Consider the following 7,331-nt stretch of genomic DNA (forward strand, 5'->3'; position numbering starts at 1 on the left):
AGTTAAAATATAGTTAATAAGTGGCACACACCAGACTGAGGCCCAGATTCTGTGATGCAAACCCTGGGCCCTTTCACTATACGTGGCTGACCTACGGAACCTGACGGTTCTGTGGGGGCTGCAGGAGCAGCTTTTGCCATAACAAAAGGCAGTTTTCAGGGGGGAGAGGTCGAGGAGGGAGGTTGGGGGAAACTAGGAAGGGAGCGGGGCTTCAAGGCCAGTCAGCACCCCTAACTCTCCTAAGGGACAGACACTGAATCAGATCACCAGAAGCCGGAGCAGGAGCATGGCTGGACCCTACTGTGGTGGGGACCTTCTGAAAATACTCTGCACATTGAAAACAACCACAGCCAGGAATCCAGGACCACTGGATGGGGATCATAGTCCAAAGGGATGACCCTGAGCAGGGCTGCTACCCATGTTTGTGTGAGCCGAGCCCTTCCTAATGCTAGAGGTTCCATTCCACAGTCTAGCAGTCCTCCAACTTAGCTTGCACGAGAATCACCTGGAGGTCTTCTGAAAAACAGATTCTTGGGTCCTACCCCTGGAGCTTCTGCCTCAGTGGGTCGTAGTAGAGCCCAGGAATATGCATTTCTAATAAGCTCACCAGTAATAGACATGCTGCTGGTACAAGGATCACATGACTAAGGACTTCAGGGATCACTGCCACTCCAGAGATGCACAGTGAACAACCTACACAACCATATGCGGCAGCCCTCACCATTACAAAAGCACTCTTTAAAAATAGCTTCCAGGCCTGCATGTGAGAGAATAAACCAGACTAAATAAATGACAGCTGATAATGTCCCTTATCTACAAGATGAAGACAGGCATAGATGGATGTGCAACCTAGATAATCCCAAATGTTACTTGACCACTTCTTTTTTAGGTTATTGGTCCTCTGACATTTTTGACAAGATGACTGCAGAGCTGACATCGGTCCTTCTCAGTGCATCCCATCCAGAGGCGCACGCTGTCCATCTGATTAGTGCTGTGGAGTGGTCTCTGATCACCCGCTTCAGGGAGCATCTGCCTGGTTTCCCGTTGTAAAATTGACAAAGAACTTGAGGAGATTATTTGAGACTATGCAAGTCTTGCTCTCCCGAAAATCTCACCTCTGATTTTAGCATCCATTAGCGGATCTTGTCCACAACAGTCGTTCGTGGGGTGTTTACCTGCTGCTGATTTTCTATTACCCTCTTTCCTTCCACTTTTAATAGTTGGATCGTTCCTTTTTAGCTGCCATAGCCTTCTTGGCTCACTGTGGACTTGTAGACAACAAAATTCCAAGTCTTTCACTGGTAAAATATGTAACGTTTACCATTATAGTACATTATAATATATAACATTTACAGCTTACAAAGTACTTTCATTCCATTATCTCATTCGATTTACTCGCATGAACAGCTGCGCAGAAAGGCCTCTGCATTCCTGGGCCCCAGCAACAGCCTTTTGTCACCCAGCCTAAATGGAAAATCCAACATTATCCTTGCTAAGTCATCTTATTAATTGGGTAGCCACGCCCTCCAGCTATCTGAGATAAAAAGTAGAGCCCATCATTTACGGTATTAACTTATTGCCACCAAATTTACTTAAACAGACTTTCTCAGTCATCACTCAAGTCGCTGGTAAAAATATTGAGCATAACAGAGGTAAGAAGCTGTAAGTTGTCATTTTCAGTCACACCTTTACTATTAGTTGGACTATCCAAAGATACAAAGAAAACGAGTGGTTTTCTCAGTTAATGAATTCTCTTATATGTATTGTTTCTTAGTGAACTTTAAGAATTCTGAAGTTTAGCCAGACCATATGCTCTGCAACTGCTGGTAATTTCCTAACTGTGGAAGAAGTGTGTGTCTTCAGTCACTTCCCTGGGCACCTGCAATAGCCACCATGTGAGAAATGAAACAAAACCTCTTTGGAACCATGCGCGCAGCACTAACCTTGGGATAGAAACAGGTGTAAAGACAGTCTGCGTTATCTTATCACTTCAGAATAACGGTAGCCTCCTAGGAGCCTCGCAAACAGTAGGTGTTCAATTAATATCTATTGAATTGATAAATGGATACATGAATGAATTATTATAAGATGTAAAAGGTAAGAGGTTTAAAGGCACTGGTTTGTTTTTATTCCTTCGAAGGCTCACAAGTCAGTGCTGGGTGTTGGTGGGAGGCCTCTGATCCTTTCTGTGTGGCCCTCTCCACTGGCTGCAAGGGTGTCCCCATGACAAGGAGCTGGCTTCCTCTTGGGCAAGCAATCCAAGACAGTGAGGGTGCAGCATCTCTTTCGGACTAGCCTTAGAAGTCCTACACCATTACTTCTACCGTATTCTGCTGGTCACACAGGACCAGCCCTGATTTAATGTGGGAGGATGCTACATAAGGACATGTGGTCCCAAAGGTACAGATCACTGGGGGCCATCTGGGAGGCTGGCTACCACGGGGAGCATCCAGCAAAGGTGCCTGAGAAGGAGCAGCCAGTGAGTGGGAGGAAAACCAAGAGAAGGTGATGTCCCAGAAGCCAAGTAAAGGAAGGGGCAACACCCAGCAGTGTGCTGATCGCTGCTGAGTGAGACGCGGTTGGAGAGCTGGATTGGATTTGTTGGCGTGGAAGCCCTTAACGCCCATCCATCTTCACACTGGCTGAAAGGCAGCTGTGCCAGGAGCTCCCTGTACTTTCCTGCCAAGGCGCAGTCGTTTAATGAATGAACGTCTTCCACACAGGGGGGAAAAGGTCACCAGCATCCATTCTCTTTATCAGGTCACAGACTTCTTGACCTCTCAGATATAATATAAGCAAGGATATCGGTGCTACAGAGAACAAACAGGAAACTAATCAATAATGAGCATCTATAATGTGCCAGGCTCTGTGCTAAATGCCTCTATGCACTGGAGCTCAGTTAATGACTACGAGTGCCCTATAATACTGTCTTACCCTGCTTTGCACATGTAGACGGTGAAAGTCAGAGACATTCAGTGAATATGAGTACATAGAGCTAGGAAAAGGCAGAGCTGCGAGCCAATGCATTCATTCATTAACTCAGAACTCTCTTTCATTTAGTGCCTACCATGTACCAGCCACTGAGAACTGAGCAGGGGGAGCAAAATCAGACATGCCTGGCCCTACAGAGCTTACAGTCCAGGAAAGGCAAACAAAGTCATCAAACAACCATATAAATCAATGTGTGATTACAAACTATACGTGCTGCAAGGAAACAGCACAGAGGACCAGGAGAGCATGTAAAGGAGCCCCCTCCGTCTGCAGGGTGCTCTCTAAGGAAGTGACATTTGAGCTGACGTCTGAAGCGTGAGGAGGAGTTGACTCGGGGCGGGGCGGTCGGGGGGCTGTCGGGGGAGGCGGTGGTCAGCCGGGCAGTGGAGTTGAGCTTCTTCTAGCAGAGGGAAAAGCTCTGGTCCCAGAAAGTTTCTTCTTTCTGCTGCGTCCAGATACCCCCTGGTAAGACCCTGAACCGTGTTGAGCCTCTCACAAGAAAAAGGTAACTTTATATCCTCCAGCATCTTCATATCCAAAGAACATCACATCCTTCGCTGGGAACTGCTCTCTCAGAGGCCGTGGAAGTCACGAGCCACCCTGCTCTTTCCCTCTCCTCATTCCAGCAGTTTGCTCCAACAGAAAAAAATGCACCCAGGCTTCTCCTCAGGAACCACACCTGAAGACGCTGCTAACTCAAAAGGAAGGGTCTGTGCGCCCTGGAGTGGGAGCAGAGTGGGTAGGAGGTAAGGGCCTGTTAAAAAATAAACTGAGACATGTAAAGGGTTTTAGGAGCTTGGCTGAGCAAAAATCTATGGGACTAGGGCACTGGAAGTGGTGAGAAGCCGGATGACAGGAGCCAGGAAAGACATGCAGAGACAGTGCGGACACAGGGAAGCTGCAGAGGCAGAGAAGGGAAAGCATCTGATTGGCTGCAGCTTAAAGCCGAGGTGGCCGTTTGTGATGGGCTGTCCTTAGACTTCTCAACCTTGAGGCATTTTCAGGCTTGTTTTGGTTTGCTTACGTGGGTCACCAAAGCTTTAGAGCTCCTTGTCTAATGGCCTCCTGGTTTAAGTAATTAAACAGGCCATAAAAGTGCAGGGGAGCCCCTGAGAGGTAGAGCCCACCCTCTCCTAAGCAGGTTCTTCCAGCTGCCCAGACTGCTCTCCACGGCTGGCAAACTGTCCTCACCCCCGCCCCACAGCCCCCGTGGAGGGGGAGGCTGCGGCAGCCACGGCCACACACAGGGGAGGCGACAGACTTGTGGGGAGAGGGGCAGACATTGCGGTTGTGGGGGCAGAGTACAGATGCTAGCGGGGGGAAGGGGTACCCCACAGATGTGAACCGGCTCGCCCATATGCCGTCTACAGGCTCCAGGAGCTGAGACTCAGGAGGCCAATTCTTTTGAATCGCCTCACTTCTGGAGGCTTCTCTGTCAAAAGGAAAAAGCAGTGTGTTACCAGTCATGTCAAGTGCTCCTTCATTCACAAAAGTAATTCAGTTCTGGGGCAGTGGTTTTCACACCTTTCTTTCCACCACAGAAGCCTCGGCATAAATGAAATGTTACTTGGAAGCACAATCTGTAGAGGGGAGGGTGGGGGTCCAGCCAGGCCCCGCTCCCTTGAGGAGTCCACAGAGCTCCCCAGCATAGCCTTCAGCTCATGTGGAACAGAGGGATGGGAGAAAGCACCCCACAAAGGCTCTGGGCGACCTGGGCGGGCTCAGAAGGCATCCTGGGACCCCGGGCTCCATCCCAGCTCCTGGTGGCCTCAGGCAAGTCATGCATTCATCCCCTGGACACTCACCCCTGGGGCCTGAGGGCTATTGGCAGAGTTTCTGGTGGTGACACCAAGAAGGCCCCTCTGCCCAAGTGGGAGGTGACAGATGGCGTGGCTTCCTCCTCTGAGTTACTGCTCAAACAGCCTAGAATATCTACTTAGGGACAGTTTAGCTGGCCAATAAAGCAGGAAATGGAAGTTGCAAGAAAGTTCATACCCCTTACCCCAACTCCCGGACTCAGTAAAGCTATTGTCATTTGTAGTTCGAAAGAAAATGTGTCGGTCACCCATCAGCTTCTCAGAAAGCATTTGCAATAATTCCAAGTTTCAGTTATTTACTGAAACAATACACTGCCTGAAGTGTTTTCTTCTGTGCCCTTGCTATGGACATGTCTGATGCTGCATTGATTTATCAATGGTTTGTGGCCAGTGTATCAGTTATCTATTGCTGCATGACAAATTACCACAAATCTTAGTGAGTAAAAACAAGGAACACGTATGATCTCACTTAGCTTCTCTGAGGACTTGGGAGTGACTACACGGGTAGAGGCTTTGGTGTCTTCACAACATTGCAGTTGGCTTCCCCAGAGTGTGGGCCTCAAGGGAGAAAGTGAGGACAAGCTACCATGTTTTATGACCTGGTCGGAGCCGTCCCTCCTTATCACTTTTGCCCTCTTCTATCTGTTACAAAGCAAGTTACTCAGTCTGTCCACACTCAACAGGGAAGGAATTAGGCTACATTTTTGGGGGGAGGAGAGTCAAAGAATTTGTGTGCATATTTCAAAAGAGTACAGCCAGTAAGAATCATAATAAAGAATCATATCATCTACCAGCAAGAGTGTCATAGTTTAAATGCTGCTTCTCCTGATGTTAGGAACTACTCCATGTCTCTTTCTTTCCATATTTGCCAATAATGTAAGTCTATGGGGGAGATGGCTACTGTAGTATATACATTAATTTCCTTTTATAAATTTAAAGTCAATAATTCTCCCCAGAAAAGAAAAAAGTCTCAAAACTCATTTTTCTGTAATTAAACTTCATGCAAGATAGATTAGCCATCACTGTCTACAGACAAAAATTATTCATATTGGTGAGTGACATCAGCATCATGGCGAGTGAGCTCTTCCCTTAGACTCTCCCCCCTAAAATACAATGAAAAGGACTTTCTTATACCAACAGAGGACATTGACACAACACAAAAGATGTCTGAGACCCATGCAGCCAAACATCTGAAGGTGGAGGTCCTGGACCACTGGGAGGAAGTAGAAGGAGATAAGGGGAGCTCCTCTCCCTCCTGTAAAGGCAGTGACCCAGGGCGCAAGACCGCCCATGGCTCTGAGAAAAGTGGAGAGGAGCAGCTCTCCATGGGAACACTTTTGCTTTCCATATTCCCTCACAGCCCATGGGAAAACCCCACACAGAGGTGGTTAAGCTATTGTGGAGGTGTCTTCATCAAGGCCAGCACCCCAGAAGAGCAGATAGTGAGGGCAGAGTGAAAACACCTGCAGGATCACTCAGGTGAAAGAAAGCGCTCCTCCCTGCACCCAGCACTCCAGCTCAGCCAGTCAGCCAGAGCACCCATGCATACAATAGAAAAGCAGCAGCTGTGAGTGAGCTCCCTGGCAATTGCAGATGGAGCCTGTCAGCATAGATCCCAAAGGACAGGGACAGACACCAGGGATCACAAAAGGCTCAGAATACACAGCTCCTGACCCAGCCCTAGTAGTGGCAAGTGGAAGCTGTAACCAGATACTATGCAAAAGCACAGATCCACACCATCAGATAGTATGAAAAAGTATATTTAATACTCGAGAGTAGAAGGAAAATGACAAGCACCCAGAAATCAATCCTGAAGGCACAGAAATTTACAATCTAAATGGCAGAGAATTCAAAATAACTATCATAAAAATAAACCTCAGTGAGTTACAAGAAAATATAGATAGACAGTTCAATGAAATCAGGAACAAAATTAATGCACAGAGAGAATTCTTCACAAAAGAGACTGAAACTATAAAGAAAAACCAATCAGAAATGTTGGAGGGGCCAGCCCCGTAGCCAAGTGGTTAGTTTGCACGCTCTGCTTTGGTGGCCCAGGGTTTTGCCAGTTGGGATCCTGGGCCCGGACCTAGCACCGCTCATCAGGCCATGCTGAGGTGGTGTCCCACATGCCACAACTAGAAGGACCCACAACTAGAATATACAACTATGTACTTGGGGCTTTTGGGAGAAGAAGGAGAAGGAGGAGGAGGAGGAGAAGGAGAAGAAGAGGAAGAGGAAGAAGAAGAAGAAGGAGAAGATTTGCAACAGTAGGTAGCTCAGGTGCCAATCTTTAAAAGAAAAAAAGAAATGTTGGAGATGAAAAACACAATGGATGAAATAAACAAAAATCTGGAGTACCTGAATACAGAGATGATTTATGGAGGACAGAAATGTAAAAATGCTTCAGAAAGAGGAGGAGAGAGAATTAAGACTAAAAAGAAATGAAGAAATTCTCCGAGAAATACCCTACTCAATTAGGATATACAACATAAAGATTATAGGTATTCCAGAGGGAAAATGGAG

This window comes from Equus quagga, chromosome 6 (assembly GCF_021613505.1).
Source record: "Equus quagga isolate Etosha38 chromosome 6, UCLA_HA_Equagga_1.0, whole genome shotgun sequence".
In the NCBI taxonomy this organism is placed as follows: Eukaryota; Metazoa; Chordata; class Mammalia; order Perissodactyla; family Equidae; genus Equus; species Equus quagga.